At 35.8% G+C, this 19,930-nt stretch overlaps 1 long non-coding RNA gene across 2 annotated transcripts; it reads right to left on the reverse strand.

The window, feature by feature from the left end:
* Positions 1–769: 769 nt before the first annotated feature.
* LOC121987478 lies at positions 770–18,749 on the reverse strand. 2 transcript variants are annotated; one of them, XR_006113616.1, is made up of 5 exons: positions 18,267–18,749; positions 17,935–18,168; positions 16,863–16,921; positions 15,803–15,925; positions 770–1,524 (listed from the first exon to the last, which is right to left on the reverse strand). It is a non-coding gene; the product is annotated as an uncharacterized LOC121987478 (long non-coding RNA). The 2 variants fall into 2 exon arrangements; XR_006113615.1 differs by having other exon boundaries at positions 15,798–15,925.
* Positions 18,750–19,930: the final 1,181 nt, after the last annotated feature.

Genomic DNA, 19,930 nt, shown 5'->3' on the forward strand with positions numbered 1-19,930 from the left:
TTTGGTGTTGGCCTTTTTGCATATCACAAGACGCTCCAAATTAATTAAAATTGAAACTCATTATAATTAAAACAAATGTTGTAGTAACGAGTCCCAAGTCGTATTTTTTCCAAGGATAACTAATAAATGTGTGCAAATTCTAGTATTGATTCAAATTGAATTCTATTATTACAAGGTCTATTGGGCATTTCTCTTCAGCCATATACACTTCTAGAAACTGAAATAGCATCCAATTCTCAATCACAATTAATTCAATAATTAATTTGATCACCAAATCTTCAATTCATTCCCACAATCAACAAAATTAAACAGAGGTAAACAATGAGGAAATTAAGTGATTCATTCAACATTCAAACTCAATCACAGTCATTAAAATCTGATATCTAAATCAAGAGTTTGATCACACATTCAAGGATTAAAACTAAATACTAGTTAGTATAAACCGACACATGGAATTCAAGACAAAAACTAGATTACAAACTAATCACATAGCTAAACAAGATTCAGATTGCCAGAAGTTGAACACATTCAGAATGCAAATGCTAAGGAATCAAAATCAAATTACAAAAATAGGAAGTATGCTAAACTGTATGTGGATTACAGAAATCTAAAGGAAAATTGATAGCAAGCTAAGAAATCAAACGGGAATTGCAATCTAACCTATCAGATCTAAAGATCTGAGCAAAGGTGTATAAAATTGAAAGAAAACATAAACCAATAACATTACCTAAACATTCCACAAATCTGCCGTGAAGCAGATATGCTATCTGAAACCTCCCATCAAGCATCCAATTACTACTCTCTAGCTCCCAACTATTACCAGGCTTCGCTCACAGCTCTTGGAAACCTCCCCTCAAGCTCACTCCATCTGGTAATCCCATCGACCAAAGAAAACAGAGCATGGATCTGTTAATTCGCAAACCAATCCGATTGATCAGATCGAGCTAGCTTGCTATGGAATGATGATCAGAAAGATGATCAGAGCTCTCAGAAACCTCCCTTCAAGCTTTGTTGACTGTGAAAATCGTTGAACAAGAAACCTCCCTTGCACAAGATCGCGGCGGTGGAACAAAACCAAGGCGCGCCGAGAAACCTCCCTATAACACTCTCTAATCACCGGAAGATGGACGCCGGCAGCCCGGAGATCGCCGTCGGTGAAGAAGCTTGCCCTCAGATCTGGAATCGGGAATGGGAGCGTCGGCGTCACGCGGAGAAAACGAAGGCACTGTAGCACAAAATCGCAAACCGAGCTCACTGGTCAATTTGATCGGATGGCTCGGAATCATCGGATCTTGATCAACGGTGGAAAATATCTCAGATCTGGATCAAAATGTACTGATCTTCATCTATGGTCCAGATGTACTCCTCATTAGGTTGGATGAGCCGGATCTTCAACGGATGGATCAAATCTTCTTGATCTTCAATGGACGGTCCATAATGCTCTAAGGTTTGATCGCCTCGTTAAGCCCTTGATTTGAGCCCAAATACAATCTGATTTGATCGAGTCCATGACCCTTTCGATGCCTACAAAATAATAAACAAATATTAGCATTAAATACCGTGATAATTAGCTAAATTACAATTAAGTCCAGGATCATATGCAATTTAAGAAATGTAATGTAAATGTGAGATTAGGCTATGAATAAACCATCAAAAGCATGCATTATGAATTAAAATAATATAACTAAATCTTGGTTATCAGTCGGCCCCTAGCATGGGCTAAGAGGCTAGGTTTTAGGTGGATATAAGGCTATATATAAGAGGCTACAATAGGGACCGAGAGAAGGAATTGGTTATGGTCTCCCGATGAACTTGAGCTTCCCGTGTTCGCCTCGAACACCCAACTCAAGTTCATCAATAATAACTCATACCTCTAAAGAGCTATTATTGAACTACCGCACCAATCCCAAATTATATTTTGGGCTCATTCTTATCATGAGTGTGTTAATCTCCTTGTGTTTAAGATATAGAATGTCCACTAATTAAATAAGTTACTGAGAACTCACTTAATTAATATCTAGCTCCAAAAGTAGTACCACTCAACTTCATTGTCATGTCGGACTAAGTCCACCTGCAGGGTTTACATGACAATCCTTATGATCTCCTCTTGGGGGCATCATCAACCTAGATTCCTAGGACACAGTTTCATTCTATAATCAACAATACACCATATAAATAATATCATTTCCCAACTTATCAGGCCTATTGATTTATCGAACTAAATCGCACCCTTTGATAAATTAAAGAAATAAATATTAAGTATACGTACTTGTTATTATATCATGATTAAGAGTACACACTTCCATAATTACAGAGGTCTTGTTCTTTTAACTAGTCAGTATAAAAAGAAACTACCTCAAATGGTCCTGCTCAATACACTCAGAGTGTACTAGTGTAATTTTATAGTCAAGATAAACTAATATCAAATTACACTACGACTATTCCAATGGTTTGTTCCTATCCATTTTAGTCATGAGCTACTATTTATAATTTATAAGAAACTGATAACATGATCTTTTGTGTGTGACACCATATATGAACAATTACACTTAGTATAAATGTAGACATTTGACCATGTGATTCTTTATTTTAAAATAAATGTTTACAGCTAGACTTTAGTATACACTCTAACATCTCCCACTTATACTAAAAGACTACGCTGCCATATATTCCGATTCCCTCAACATGCCGATCGAAAGTTTTCTCCGAAGGGCCTTAGTGAAAGGATCCGCCATCTGCAGATGTAATCTTGGCGACAACAACTTCTCCTCGCCTTACGATGTCTCGTATCTATGTGTTTACTCGCCTTATGGGCTCGTGGTTCCTTTGAGTTTGCTACTACACCGCTATTATCACAATAAATTGTGATGATTTTGGGCAAACCAGGAATCACACCTAAGTCCATCAAGAAGTTCCTGAGCCACACTGCTTCTTTGGCTGCTCAGAGGCTGCCACATACTCAACTTCCATGGTTGAGTGTGAAACGCATTTTTTCTTAACACTCCTCCATGCTATGGCTCCACCTCCTAAAGTAAACACATAGCCTTATGTAGACTTACTATTGTCCATATCTGATTGGAAGTCAGAATCCGTGTAACCCACAGGGATCAAATCATCTGTTTGATAAACCAGCATATAATCTCTAGTCCGATGTCCTTGTCCAGGGTTACTTTGATATCTGTTAACCATGCCCATGGAAAAATAGATATCAGGTCTCGTACACAGCATAGCATACATTAGGCTTCCAACAGCCGAAGCATAAGGAACTGCCTTCATATCCTCTATCTCCTTTGATGTTTCCGGAGACATCTCTTTAGATAAAGCTACTCCATGCCTAAAAGGTAGAAAACCTTTCTTGGAGTCTTGCATGCTAAAACGAGCAAGGATTGTATCGATATACGAATCTTGGGACAAGCACAGCATCCTTTTCTTGCGATCCCTTATTACTTTGATCCCAAGAATATGTGTGCATTCTCCTAAGTCCTTCATATCTAATTGCTTGGACAACCATAACCTTACTTCCGACAACACTTTGATATTGTTTCCAACTAACAAAATGTCATCTACGTATAGTACAAGAAATACCACCACATTTCCATCACACTTCTTGTATACACAAGACTCATCTGGACACTAAATAAATCCATACGACTAGATTACTTCATTAAATCGGATGTTCCAAGATCTTGAAGCTTGCTTCAGCCCATAAATAGACTAATTTAGCTTGCACACTAGATGATCTTTGTCTTTTTCAATGAACCCCTTTGGTTGCTTCATATGGATGTTTTCTTCAAGACTTCCGTTAAGGAAAGCTGTCTTGACATCCATTTGTCAAACCTCATAATCCATATGAGCGGCAATAGATAAGAGTATCCGGATAGACTTAAGCATGGCTACCGACAAAAAGGTTTTCTCATAATCGATACCCTCTTTCTAAGTGTACCCTTTTGCAACTAGCCTTGCTTTGAAGGTTTCCACCTTTCCATCTGTCCCTCTTTTTCTTTTGTAGATCCACTTACATCCAATAGCTTTTACACTATTTGATGGTTCCACAAGCTCCCAGACTTTGTTAGAATACATAGATTCTATTTCAGAGTTCATCGCTCTTTGCCAAGACACTACATCTTTATCTTGGAGTGCTTCGTCATATGTCTGGGGATCAGGTTCATGTTTACTAGGGATCAAGTCCGAAGACTCTCCCAAAAACATGAATCTTTCAGGTTGCCTCACGACCCTCTCACTACGATGAGGCACTGTCTATGGTTGTGTATCATTTGTGATACATGTTGCAGTTTCTTGTGATATTTCATCTTGTACTGTTGGTACTAGACTAGACGTGTCATCTCTAATTTCTTCTAGAACAATTCCACTCATGGGCTTATGGTTCATTACATAATCTTCCACTAAAAATCGAGCATTGGTGCTAACAATGATCTTCTGATTTTTAGGATTATAAAACAAACCTCCTTTCGTTCCCTTAGGATATCCCACAAACAGACACACTTCTGTACATGATTCCAACTTGTCAGTATCTCCCTTCAGCACATGTGCTGGACTACCCCATATTCGGATATGACTCAAACTAGGCTTACGTCCATTCCACAATTCCATGGGAGTAGAGCGTACTGATTTAGAAGGTACCATATTCAGAATGTACATTACTATTTCTAGGGCATATCCCCGAAACGAATTTGATAATTTTGAATAACTCATCATCGATCTAACCATTTCCATAAGAGTCATATTCCTTCGTTCTGCCACATCATTCTGTTGGGGTGTACCAGGTGTAGACAATTGGAATTGGATCCCGACCTCTGATAAGTAATTCCTAAACTCTCCAAAGAGGTACTCGCCACCACGATCGGATCGTAGTATTTTGATACTTTTATCATGACGTTTCTCCACATCAACCTTATACTCTTTGAACTTATCAAAGCATTCAGACTTGCAACGCATCAGGTAAATATACCCATATCTCGAATAGTCATCTATGAAAGAGACAAAATATTTGAAATCACCTCTTGCCTGGATAGACATAGGACAACACAAATCAGAATGAACCAATTCTAACACATCTTTGGCTCTATACCCCTTGGCCTTAAAAGGTCTCTTGGTCATTTTACCTTCCAGGCAGAATTCACAAGTTGGAAAGTTTTCCAACACTAATGAACCCAAGAGTCTATCGACTATTAGCCTTTGAATCCTACTTAAGTTAATATGACCAAGCCTTAGATGCCAAAGATATGTTTGGTTTATTTCCGAAGGTTCCTTTCTCTTATTAGAATTAGAAGATGTGTTATTAATTTTCATTTGTTGCTTTGTGGGAGAAATTGGATTTAAAGTATACAAATTACCTACTAATGTACCAGAACAGATAATAACCATATTCTTCTTGATAACTACTTTATTATCAAAAGAAACAGAATCCATCCACAAATAATTTAGAAACTGAAATTAAATTCTTTCTAAAAATTGATACATAAAGACAATTTCTTAAAACCAAAGTTCTATTTCTATAGAACGATAAGTAGACGTCTCCCACTGCAAGAGCCGCCACTTTTATTGCATTGCTCATGTAGATGGTTATCTCTCCCTCATATAGTCATCGGGTTTCCTGGAACCCCTGCAATGTATTGCAGACATGATCAGTGGCTCCTGTATCTACACACCAGGTGCTGGTAGATAGCACCGCTAAACATGTTTCAATTACTAGAGAATAAGATATACCTTTATTGTTCTCTCTCCTACGAGGATAGTCCGCCTTCTAATGTCTAGACTGTTTGCAGATAAAGCACTTGCCCTTTGGCTTCTTCACTCCATCTTTTGGTCCAGTACCTAGAGATCTATTCACATTCTTTGTTGAGCCAGTCTATTTCTTCTTCTTCTTGCCTTTCGACTTATATGTAAAAACATTTTCAGCAAAGTGAATCTGAGAACTATGATGAAATATACCTTCTGCTGCCTAAAGTTCTGTCAAAAATTCCACCAACGTATAAACCCTTTTGTTCATGTTATAGTTCAGGTGGAACTGCTCAAAACTTCTGGGTAGCGTTTGGAGAATAATATCGATCTGGGTTTCTCTATCGATTTCAGCTCCAAGGATTTGTATTTCGTTCAAATAAGCCATCATCTTTAGGATATGATCCCTTACGGGTGTCCCCTCTGACATGGTGGCTATCATTAATTTTCTCATTGCTTCTTGCCTAGCAGCCCGATCCTGGTATCCGAAGAGATCCTTGAGATTGTTCATCATGTTAAAGCAGTTGGTAAATCCTGATGTTGATGTTGCAGCACATTCGACATTGAAGCCAAGATGTAACACCGCGCCATCTCATCTGCCTTTACCCATTTCTTATGATACTCAATCTCCTCTTCACTAGAATCACTATTAGGCACATTAGGGCAGACCTCTAACAGTACAAACTTATAGCCTTCAGCAGTTAGGACAATGTCCAGGTTTCTTTTCCAATCTATGTAGTTGGGACCAGTAAGTTTGTTCTCTTTCAGTATAATAGCCAGTGGGTTGAAAGTCATCCTAAGAATCACAAAATAAACTTTTGGCAAGACTCTAAATTTAGAATAATATTGATTCCTCAAACAATATTATTTAAATTTACTAACATCTCAAAACACCGTAAATTTTGCATGCCACGTTAGTGTGGACGTATACAAATTCAAACATTTGTAAGAGGAGGTTTTACCCATTAATTTTATTATCTTGTCATCCTAACTTTATGACAAATAAAATTAATAGTTGGTTTTCCTTTGGTCACACAAATAATAGCAGTGACTCCGTTGGGGAGGTACTATTAAATGTGCCTAAGTGTATACCATTACTTGATACTTAGTCCATTAAATAGGATTGTGCCCCTTCAGTTAGAGAAGATCACACGCACCTAAATAATTTCCTATAACCATCCATAAAGGAAGTTTGATCTAGTGATCCGCAAATAAACTCATCCGTTGTGGAGGGAGCCACTCAGAGCCAACACGCAATTTTATTGCATCACTTACAAACCAGTAATGGAGACCGTAGTATTTATTTACTAATCCCTCTCCCACTTAGCCATTTAAGGTGAGGAATTTTAACCATGCAAGCACACATCACACACATCACAGTAAATAAAAGTAATAAATATAGAAATTAACTTTCCAACTATTATGGCTTCTTCCATCACTGTCCTCCATGTGCTGCCAACCCTAGCTACTGCCATCTTTAGCCACCGCAATCGGGTCTAGTCATCGCATCTATCTTGCTTCTTATTCCGCTACGCCTCTTGTCCTCAAATAGTACCACGCCTCGCAAGGATACGATCCGCGACAAAAAAAAAAATACATTTATCGATCCTATATTCCACAAGGGAATGTACATGTAATGTAGATCGAAACAAAAATATAAAATCCTAAAACTAATATACCAAGGGTCCAATCACACACAATCACAATAAGCCATAATAGTTGGAGCCTGCAACCACAGAGTTAACATATCCTACTATTATCCTACCTAAATTATGTATGACATGTGCATAATTAAACTGAAAACTAAACATACAGAGGCAAACCATAGCTCTAATACCAATTGTTGGTTGCTACTTGGAATATCGTACCGGTTCCCCTGTACAAAAAATTTTGTACAAGTCCTGAACCTTTCCTAACAATCTATTGTGTTCTTTAGAAATTAAATTTGGAATCGCAAACAGAACTTAACATTATTGCTTCCAAATTTAACTTATCTGTTCTTAGTGGTTTAGACTTGGATCACAAACGATGCTTAACATTATTGATCCAAATCCACCTATGTTACAAATATGATTAAATATTTATTTCAGAGATCGACTTTCAGGTTAAACATGGAGAGGCACTAGGCCTTCTAGGTTATGGGAGCATCCACCACTTCCTAGACAAAGTCTTTCAACGAAATTCAATATTTAATCTCCTTATAGTAACCCTAGGTTAAACCATTAAGAACAATCGAATCACAAGATTGAAAAATAAAAGAAACATAAAATCGAATCGTAAATTCGAAACCTAGAATCGTAAGCCTCTAGTGTTTGGTATTTCAAAATTCATACAAAGAAAACTACTATGATACAGAATAATATTACTAGTTATACCTTTCCTTATAAGCAACAACATCTTGATCTTCTATTGTATTCCTCTTCTTTTCTTAGGCGTCATGTGGGCGACGATCTACCAAGAAGAAAACCACCAAACCCTTTCTTGCTTCCAAGTTTCGGCCACCACCACAATGCTCCAAGGGATGCTAGAAAATAATGCCTCCTTCCTCAACTTCTTCACCTCCAAGCTACCGGCAACCAAGTGCTCCACAAAGGAAGATGTCATCGGCCACAATGAAGAAGAGAAAGAGAAGAGATAGGGCCGGCCACCAAGGATGGAGGAGAGGAACAATAGAATAGGTTGTGTCTCTCATGAAGGCACTCTCTCCCCTCTTTTATATTCCTTGGTAAATCCAAAAAGGGAAAGTTTTATAACAAAAATAAAACTACCTTTAATTACTCTATATTGGTCGGCCACCTCTTGTAAAACCAAATAAGGAAAGATTTTAAAATAAAAACTCTCTTTTATAAATCCCTTTTGTGGTTGGCTATAAAAGGAACATTTTATAAATTAAAATCTCTCTCTTTTAAATCCTTTTATGGATACCTATAAAAGATAAGAGATAAAAATAAAACTCCTTTTATATCATGGTTACAAAAAGGAAAGTTTTGTCAAAAAATAAAAATCCTTCTTTCACATTATAGATAACTACAAATAAGAAAAGATATCTAATCTCTCTTTTAATCCTTTATAGAAAATCTATAAAAGGAAAGATTTTAAAATTTAAAACTCTCTTTTAAAATCATGTGGATGAAAACATAAAAGGAAAGATTTTATCAAAATTTTATTTTTAATAAAATCCCTCTTCCCTTTTCACACTTCGCCGGCCCCTTGCTTGCGCTCCAAGTAAGGATAGGTGCCGACCCCTAGCATGGGCTAAGAGGCTAGGCTTTGGGTGGATATAAGGCTATATATTAGAGGCTACAATAGGGACCGAGAGGAGGAATTGGTTATGGTCTCCCGATGAACTTGAGCTTCCCATGTTCCTCCCGAACACCCAACTCAAGTTCATCAATAATAACTCATACCACTAAAGAGCTATTATTGAACTACCGCACCAATCCCAAATTACATTTTGGGCTCCTTCTTATCATGAGTGTGTTAATCTCCCTGTGTTTAAGATATAGAATGTCCACTAATTAAATGAGTTACTGACAACTCACTTAATTAATATCTAGCTCCAAGAATAGTACCACTCAACTTCATTGTCATGTCGGACTAAGTCCACCTGCAGGGTTTATATGACAATCCTTATGAGCTCCTCTTGGGGACATCATCAACCTAGATTCCTAGGACATAGTTTCATTCTATAATCAACAACACACCATATAAATAATATCATTTCTCAACATATCGGGCCTATTGATTTATCGAACTAAATCGTACCCTTTGATAAATTAAATAAATAAATATTAAATATACGTGCTTGTTATTATATCATGATTAAGAGTACACACTTCCATAATAACAGAGCTCTTGTTCTTTTAACTAGTCAGTATAAAATGAAACTACCTCAAATGGTCCTGCTCAATACACTCAGAGTGTACTAGTGTAATTTTATAGTCAAGATAAACTAATATCAAATTACACTACAACTATTCCAATGGTTTGTTCCTATCCATTTTAGTCGTGAGCTACTGTTTATAATTTATAAGGAACTGATAACATGATTTTTTGTGTGTGACACCACACACTATGTTATCTACAATATAAATTAATTGAACATCTACACTTAGCATTTAAATGTAGACAATTGACCAATGTGATTCTTTATTTTAAAAATAAATATTTACAAAAAGTTAGACTTTCAGTATACACTCTAACAGTTGAAACATGTTTAGCAGTGTTATCTACCCGTACCTGGTGTGTAGATACAGGAGCCACTGATCATGTCTACAATACATTGCAGGGGTTCCAGGAAACCTGACAACTATGTGAAGGAGAGATAACCGTCTACATGGGTAATGCGATGAAAGTGGCGGTTGTTGCAGTGGGAGATGTTTACTTATCATTTGATAGGAATAGAAATTTAATTTTGAGAAATTGTCTTTATGTACCAAGTTTTAGAAAGAATTTAATTTCAGTTTCTAAACTGTTTTTGGATGGATATACTGTTTTTTTTTATAACAAAGTGGTTATCAAGAAAAATATGGTAGTTATCTGTTCTGGTATATTAGTTGGCAATTTGTATACTCTAAATCCAATAACTCCCATAAAGCAACAAATGAAAATTAATAACACATCTTCTAATTCTAATAAGAGAAAGGAACCTTCGAAGATGAACCAAACATATCTTTGGCATCTAAGATTTGGTCATATTAACTTAAGTAGGATTCAAAGGCTAATAGATGATGGACTCTTGGGTTCATTAGTGTTGGAAAACTTTCCAACCTGTGAATCTTGCTTGGAAGAAAAAATGACCAAGAGACCTTTTAAGGCTAAGGGGTATAGAGCAAAAGATGTGTTGGAATTGGTTTATTCTGATTTGTGTGGACCTATGACTATCCAGGCGAGAGGTGGTTTCGAATATTTTATCTCTTTTATATATGACTATTCGAGATATGGATACATTTACTTGATGTGCCGCAAGTCTGAGTGCTTTGATAAGTTCAAAGAGTACAAGGTTGATATGGAGAAACATCATGGTAAAAGTATCAAGACACTACGGTCTAATCGTAGTGGCGAATACCTCTTAGGAAAGTTTAGGAATTACTTATCAGAAGTTGGGATTCAATCCCAATTGTCTACACCTGGTACACCCCAACAGAATGGTGTGGCAGAACGAAGCAATAGGACTCTTATGGAAATGGTTAGATCGATAATGAGTTATTTAGAATTACCAAATTCATTCTGGGGATATGCTTTAGAAGTGGCAGTGTACATTCTGAATTTGGTACCTTCTAAATCAGTACCCTCTACTCCCACAGAATTATAGAATGGGCGTAAGCCTAGTTTGAGTCATGTTCGGATTTGGGGTAGTCCAGCACATGTGATGAAGGGAGATGCTGATAAGTTTGGAATCTCATACAGAAGTTTGCCTATTTATAGGTTATCCTAAAGGAACAAAAGGTGATTTATTTTATAGTCCTAAAGATTAGAAGGTCATTGTTAGCACGAATGCCTGATTTTTAGAAGAGGACTATGTAATAAACCACAAGCCCATGAGTGAAATTGTTCTAGAAGAAATGAGAGAGGACACGCCTACTTTAGTACCAAGAGTGCAAGATGAAATATCACAAGAAACTGCAACACGTATCACAAATGATGCACAACTACATATAGTGTCTCGTCATAGTGGGAGGGTTGTGAGGCAACCTGAAAGATTCATGTTTTTTGGGAGAGTCTTTGGACTTGATCCCAGGTAAACGTGAACTTGATCCTCGAACATATTACGAAGCACTCCAAGATAAAGATACAGCATCTTGGCAAAGAGCAATGAATTCAGAAATAGAATCTATGTAAGTCTGGGAGCTAGTAGAACCATCAAATAGTGAAAAGGCTATTAGATGTAAATGGATCTACAAAAGGAAAAGAGGGTCAAACGGGAAGGTGGAAACCTTCAAAGCAAGGCTTGTTGCGAAGGGGTATGCTCAGAAAGAGGGAATTAATGATGAGAAAACCTTTTCACCAGTAGCTATGCTTAAGTCTATCCGAATACTCTTATCTATTGTTGCTCATATGGATTATGAGTTTGACAAATGGATGTCAAGACAGCTTTCCTTAACGGAAGTCTTGAAGAAAACATTCATATGAAGCAACCAGAAGGGTTTATTGCAAAGGGCAAAGAGCATCTTGTATGTAAGCTCAATTAGTCTATTTATGGACTGAAGCAAACTTCAAGATCTTGGAACATCCAGTTTAATGAAGTAATCCCGTCTTATGGATTTATTCAGTGTCCGGATGAGTCTTGTGTATACAAGAAGTGTGATGGAAACGTGGTGGTATTTCAGTATATGTAGATGACATTGTTAGTTGGCAACAATATCAAAGTGTTGTCAGATGGTTGTCCAAGCAATTCGATGTGAAGGACTTGGGAGAATGTGCATATTCTGGGATCAAAGTAATAAGGGATCGTAAGAAAAGAATGTTGTGTTTATCCCAAGCTTCATATATCGATCCAATCTAACTCGTTTTAGCATGCAAAATTTCAAGAAAGGTTTTCTACCTTTTGGACATGGATATCTAAAGAGATGTCTCTAAGACATCAAAAGAGATAGAAGAAATGGCGTTCTTTATGCTTGGTAGGAAGCCTAATATACGATGTTATGCATTAGATCGGATATCCTGTCGTGGGCATAGTTAGCATCAAAGTAAACTAGGCAGAGGACATTCGACGTAAGCGTATATTAAGTACACGAGAATGACTAGAGATTATATGTTGGTTTAAGCGGATGATTTGCTCACTATGGGTTACTGATTCGACTTGAATCGATAGAGGCGATAGTAAGTCTACGTCGGTATGTGTTTACTTTAGAGGTGGAGCCATGGCAAAGGTGTTTTTCGAAAATCGTTTAACCGTGGAAGATGAGTATGAGGCAACCAAAGAAGCTGTATGGCTCAGGAACTTTTTGATGGACTTAGATGTGATTACTGGTTTGTCCAAAATCATCATAATTTATTGTGATAATAGTGGTGCAGTAGTAAACTCAAAGAACCACGAGCCCATAAGGCGAGTAAATACATTAAGCGCAAGTAGCACCTGATATGAGACATCATAAAGCTAGGAGAAGTTGTTGTCGCCAAGATTACATCAGCAGATAACCTGGCAGATCCTTTCACTAAGGCCCTTCCGGTGAAAGCTTTTGATCGGCATGTTGAGGGAATGAGAATCAGATGTATGGCAGCGTTTATGGCAGCATAGTCTTTTAGTATAAGTGGGAGATTGTTAGAGTGTATACTAAAAGTCTAGCTTTTTGTATAAACATTTATTTTGAAATAAGAATCACATTGGTCAAATGTCTACATTTATATGCTAAGTGTAGATGTTCATTTAATTTATATTGAAGATAACATGGTGTGTGGTGTCACACAGAAGATCATGTTATCAAATCCTTATAAATATAAATAGTTACTCACAACCAAGATGGAATGGGATAAACCATTGGAATGATTGTAGTGTAATTTGATATTAGTTTATCTTGACTATAAAATTATACTAGTACACTCTGAGTGTATTGAGCAGGACCATTTGAGGTTGTTCTTTTAATACTGACTATAAAAAAGAACAAGACCTCTGTTATTATGGAAGTGTGTACTCTTAATCATGATATAATAACAAGCACGTATACTTAATATTTATTTCTTTAATTTATCAAAGGGTACGATTTAGTTCATTAAATCAATAGGTCCGATAAGTTGGGAAATAATATTATTTATATGGTGTGTTGTTGATTATAGAATGAAATTATGTTCTAGTGATCTAGGTTGATGTTGTCTCCTTGAGGAGCTCATAAGGATTGTCATGCAAACCCTGCAGGTGGACTTAGTCTGACATGACAATAAGGTTGAGTAGTACTACTCTTGGAGATAAATATTAATTAAGTCAGTTGTCAGTAACTCAATTAATTAGTGGGCATTCGATATCTTAAACACAGGGAGACTAACACACTCATGATAAGAAGGATCTCATATTGTAATATGGGATTGGTGCGGTAGTACAATAATAACTCTTTAGTGGTATGAGTTATTATTGATGAACTTGAGTTGGGTGTTCGGGGCGAACACGGAAAGCTCAAGCTCATCGGGAGACTAAAACCAATTCCTCCTATAAGTCCCTATTGTAGCCTCTTATTTATAAAGTCTTATATCCACCTAAAGCCTAACTTATTACCCATCTTGAAGTGGCCAGCCAACCCTAGCTTAGAAACCAAGGTAGGGCCGGCCAAACCAAACCAACATGGGAGGTATGTTGTGGCTGGCCTAGCTTGGAGCCCAAGCAAGGGTGGCCGACCACATTGAAATTAAGAGGGAGTTTTAAATTTTGAAATCTTTCCTATTGTGAAAGCCATGATTTTAAAAGAAAGTTTTAAAAATTTTAAATCTTTCTTTTTATAGCTTTGTACAAAGGATTGAGAGAAAGGTTTTTAATCTTTCCTTATTTGTAGTTTAAAAGGAAGAAATTTTAATTTTTGATAAAATTTTCCTTTTTTGTAATCATCCACATGTTTTAAAAGAGAGATTTTAATTTCTAAAATTTTCCTTTTATAACCAACTATGAAGGGATTTAAAAGAGCAATTTTTATTTTAAAAATTTTTCTTACCGGAAACAAATAAGGAAGTTTTAATTTCATGTTTAAAACGTTCCTTGTTTGGATCAATAGGGGTGGTCGGCCATGACAAGAAGAAAAGGAAGTTTTAATTTTTCCTTTTTAGTCATTGGCAAGGAAAATAAGGAAGTTTTAATTATGTTTAAAACTTTTCTTATTTGTCAAGACCAAGGATTATAAAAGAGAGGGAGGGTGTGCCTCATGAAAGATAAGACATCTTCTATTCCTCCTCTCTTATTCCTTGTGGCCGGCCCTTCCTATTCTCCTTCTCTTCTTCTTTGGTGGTTGGCGGCATCAATCTCTTGGAGTTCCTTTGATGGCCGGATTTTGCTTGAAGAAGAAGAGGAGAAAGGAGGCATTGTTTCCTAGCACCCCTTAGAGATTGGTTGGTTGCCGAAACTCATCATTCTTTGGAGGTTGTTGGTGGCCGAAACTTGGAAGCAAGAAGAGAAGGCTTGGGTGGATTTCATCTTGGTAGATCGTCGCTCATACGACGTCCAAGAGAAGGAGAAGAATACAATAGAAGATCAAGAGGTCTATAAGCTACAAAAGGTATAACTAATTTTTGTTTCCTCATCATGACTAGTTCATCCTTTTGTATAGATCTTGGAAAACCAAACACAAGAGGTTAACGGTTTTAAGTTATCATTTTTGTTATCGATTTTATTGCTCGATTTCATGTTTCGATATTGTGTTTCTATTGAGGTCTCTATAGTTAAACCTAGTTTACTATAAGAAGTTAAATATCCAATTTCTTTGAAAGACTTTGTCTAGGAAGTGGTGGATGATCTCATACCCAAGAAGGTCTAGTGTCTCGCCATGTTTAACCTTGAAGCCAATCTTTGAAATAGATATTTGATAACTTCTATAATATGATTTAACTTAGGAAGATCACATCGGTTAAGCTTAGAGTAAAAATGTTAAGTATCGTTTCCAATCCAAGTTTAACTTCTGAAGGGTAATTTGGATTAATAATGTTAAACATTATTTGTAATCCAAATTTAACTTCAGTAGAGCACATGGATAGCTAGAATAGTTCTATACTTGTACACATTTTTGTACAAAGGAAGCAAGACGGTATTCCGAATAGCAATCAATATGCACAAAGATTGCTATTACTAGTACATGATTTTACAATCCTGGTGCAAGATACCAGATATACTGGCATAAATTGATTAATCAACTAGGGTTAGAAGATACACTAGCTAAATAAAAAGCATAGATATGCAAAAGAATCCAATTAAGAATTGTTTGTAAAAGCATGATAAGAAGTTCTACTTGCACCTATCAGTGTAGAAACTGCATAATAAGTGAAATGTAAACTACTAAACACTTTGAGTACTATGTGATAATTAATTTCATAAATCATTTTAAAAGCAGATTTCAATATGAAAATTTAAAAATATGTCTAACATTACTATTGGATGCAGCGAAGCCTTATCAATGGATACGGCGCCTTCAATTGTATCTCTTATATAATAAACACACTGGGCTCCATCCGGTTGAATTCCTTATGCATCAATTACAGCTCAAACGAAAACCTAAAAGAATAGATTGTCTCTAAATGAAAAAATCCACACAAATTAAAACTACAACTACATATGGGTATTAATTAAGTGATACATATTGAATAGCGAACTCTCTGGTCATTTATCTGTAGTAGGGACTTTCAATGTATGTATTGAAAGATTCCAACTTGAGCTTATAGAATAGAAAAACTCAGTTGAATAGAGATATCATGACAGGTAGTAGATAAGGCACACAGAAGGGGCAAAATTCAATGAGTTCAAGGCCACATAAAATATCTCCACCAATCTTGCATTTAAGTTGGGCACCAAGATGTAGCACATACCACTACAAATTCAATACTAAATAATTTAGAGATCTTGCAATTGGTGGAACTGCTATTGTCCAATGGAATTTTTCTATTTGAATTTGAAGGAAAAAAAAAAACAAGAAATAAAGCTATAGAAGATAACCTCTAAGATTAATCCTTGAGGGCCCGACCTACATGGTCACTAGAAGCCCATTAACCAAAAAAGGCCACCACTAGAGAGAGTAAACCACAAAAAGGAGAGAGCTGCCTACCTCATAACTAATTGATATAATCTCTTATGTCATACACTTAACACAATATAGAACCTGTAAGGATAGATAAACTCATCTTCTACTTTACCTTATGCCAAATCCCTCAAGTTCCTTTTCGATAAGTCACTTGTGAGTTATTGGTTTGATAGCATCAAGAACAATCAAGATACAATTGCATGTTCTAGCTATACTGATAACTTGAAAAGAGAAATATTTATACCAGAATTAAAAGATTCAATATACCATAAGAAGGATGGAGCCAAGGAGATAACAATCCTTTAGAACAACATAACCATGCGAAACTATGAATTCAACTTTCAAGAGTTCATTTTCTTTGTACTATCAAATTCTTTCAAAAACACCTCTATGCAAGGTAAACCTACTTCGTACCTGCCTTCGTCTACCCTTGCCATCCTTTGTACCCTCAATGACCCCTGGTAGATCCATAACTGGAGGAAGCAAAGATGCTATAATGAGATATTTTATAAAGACAAAGAAAGTCAGATTTATTAACTATAAAATCAACAATTCCTATATATTATGGTATGCAATTGATGGCAAAAGAAAGTGAGATTCAATGATGGCAAAAGTATCATGTTTTACAAGTAAAATATGTATTTACCCTTAGAAAAATGATAGGCTCAAGGAAAAAAACTCAAGAAAAAACTCAAGGATAGACACATAAAGTGACGGGGCCCACAAAAAGTGAAATGGTGGGTCATGACTTTATGTGTCTATCCTAAGTTTTTCCTTGAGTTTATTTCCTTGAACATATCATTGCTCTTACCCTTATAGCCTAGGTATTATATTGTGTAATTGTCAGGTTCATTTAATTAAGATTTAATGATTTGAGATGGTATCAACAAAAAGACAAGTGCATTTGGTGCTACTTCCACTCATTATCTTGTTCAACCAAAAAATATGCAATCTCAAGTTTCAAAATGAACCCAACTTTTAAAGTGGCCAGCACATACAAACATGAAAATTGTCAAGAGCAGCCATAAATGGCCGGGCAAAATTAATGACATTAATGAAGTGAATGATGAACTAAGGGGAATAATCAAGTTCAAGAAGATAGGAAGATAAGGGAAATAACTTTCAGCGGACCAAGATGGTGAGCTGTTGCATTATTCTCATGCGTCCTTGCCATCTACTAGATGGAATATAATTAACACCATTAAAATCCTAATTGTAGTCAAGGCTACTGAAATGATTCAAAGTTACAAAGCACAACTGAATGGGAGCCTGAAAAACAAAAAATCAGGACTAAAAAAGGAATTCTTGAAAAAGTGAAGAAGCTATTCATCTAAATATAAAAGGGGAAAGTTAGAAACAAATCTCTTATACAAAATGTAATATAAATAAACATTAGCAAAAGAAAAAGTACATATAGAAAATTGTTCACACTTAAAGTAGTTAGTAAAGTGGAAGATAAGAGATTAGTAAAAGCATTAGGACTCACCCTCAACTGTTGAGATACTCCTGGCAACTTGAAAACCACTTCATTCGAAACTTCTCCTAATGATGTTTTGTGACGAATCCGATCAGCATACCTAAAATTAATTCAAATATAATTTTAGTTCCAATTCCAAAGATAGATGAACTTGCTAATGTCATATCTTAATTTGATAGCTTGGAAATGAAATGCAGCAACTATTGGGACCGTTGGACCGGCTAGAAGAGGGGTTGAATAGTCCTGCACAAAATAAAACAGAAAATACCCTTCTTAGACTTAAATGAACACTTGCATAAAATTAGAATAAACAAAAAAAAACAGAGGCTCAAGGGATTTACTTGGTTACAACCGGGGAGGTTGTTAATCCAAGGAAGTGAAGTGCACTAAATACTCTTTCAGACGAAGAAACCTTTTACAGCAGTGAAAGCATAGAAAGATGAAGCTAAATTAACAAAGGGAAGCGCACAAGTGTTGTAAATACAATTGATTGTTGTTATTAGCTTTTTGAACTAAGGTTATATTTATAGCCTTGCTTGGGGCGCCTGGAAGGGTTCTAGGTGCCTTGAAGGGGATAAAACTTTATCCCCTTCGCAATGGATCATGGTCAAATGTGATCTGGATAGAATCATGTTCTAGGCGTCCCGACCCTTATGTTGACCTTTTTGATCTCGGCCCCCTGTTCCGGTGCTGCTTGTCTCAATCTGGGTCTTCCACTCCAGTTCCGCTCACTTGGGTGATTTCGACCAACCAAAATAAGGCTCACCTGAATCCAATTTTGGCCTTCTCCTCTAGTAGGCTTCCGCTCCAGCTTCTCGTCCCTCAAATGTCGCGTACGTTCTTCTCGTCCACCGATGTAATCTTCCGGCGTCTTCCGCTCAACTTTCTGTGCTCCTAAGCTCCTGCACACTTAGACACAGGGATCAAAAATCAACATGACCTAACTTAACTTGTTTGATCACGCATCAAAACAACCTTGGGGTTCTAACAATCTCCACCTTTTTGATATGAGCAACCCAAGTTAAGCTAGGGTAAATAGACATAAAGTTAAAATAAATTTTGTAATAAAGTGCAAAAATTTTAAAAAATATATTTAATTTGAAAATCTACCTCCCCTAGATTTAATCTTTTCTTTCTCCCCCTTTGATCACATAAAAATGGGGTATAAAAAAAATCTAAGAGTAGCTTTTATAAAACTTTAAATTTCCAAAAAAAATTCAAATAAGGAAAAAAATTTCTAAGTAAACTCTGATATTGATAACAATTTTGATAGCGCTAATAATGCGATAATTTTAGAAACATTTTCTAAGTAAAAAAAAACTTCTAAGTAAAAATGAAAATTTCCTGAGTTAAACACATTTTTAAGAATTAATTTTTTTTGTAGAAATTTTGTTAAAGTAAAATAACTTAAAAGAAACTTTAAGTAAAAATGAATTTAAAACAATTTCTAAGTTAAAAAATTTCTAAAGAAAGATTTTCTAAGAAATTAAACAGATTTGCAAAAAAAATTTAAAATTTTCCAAAATAATTGAATAACTATTCAAAGCATTATCTAATTTTAATTTTAATGTTTTATTAGTTAGTCAATTAATCATTTTATTTCAATATTTGTCTTTCAGGCTGTGGCGAGACACTAGGCCTTCTTAGTTATTGGATCATCAACCACTTCTAGACAAAGTCACATAAGAAAATTAAACATTTAATTTTCTCGTTGAAAGCTCTAAGACTAAATAAAGTTCAAGTTAGGCAAGACTTGGGAACTCAATATAGGTTCCAACCAACTGAATTGATTAGGTATTTCTTAGGGACATATTTCTTTGAAATATTTTTAATTTATCTTTTGTGATATCTAAAATACCAATTTAGGTTATTGAACTTTCTAAAACTTGTATTATAAGAGCATGTATTATTTTTCATGTTACTTATTTCTTTTTGCAAAATATCATTTTCCAGTTTAATCTTGTCAAATTCTTCTAATGGGCAAGATTTTGCTATAATTAATTTT

Source organism: Zingiber officinale, chromosome 5B, assembly GCF_018446385.1.
Source record: "Zingiber officinale cultivar Zhangliang chromosome 5B, Zo_v1.1, whole genome shotgun sequence".
Taxonomy (NCBI): Eukaryota; Viridiplantae; Streptophyta; class Magnoliopsida; order Zingiberales; family Zingiberaceae; genus Zingiber; species Zingiber officinale.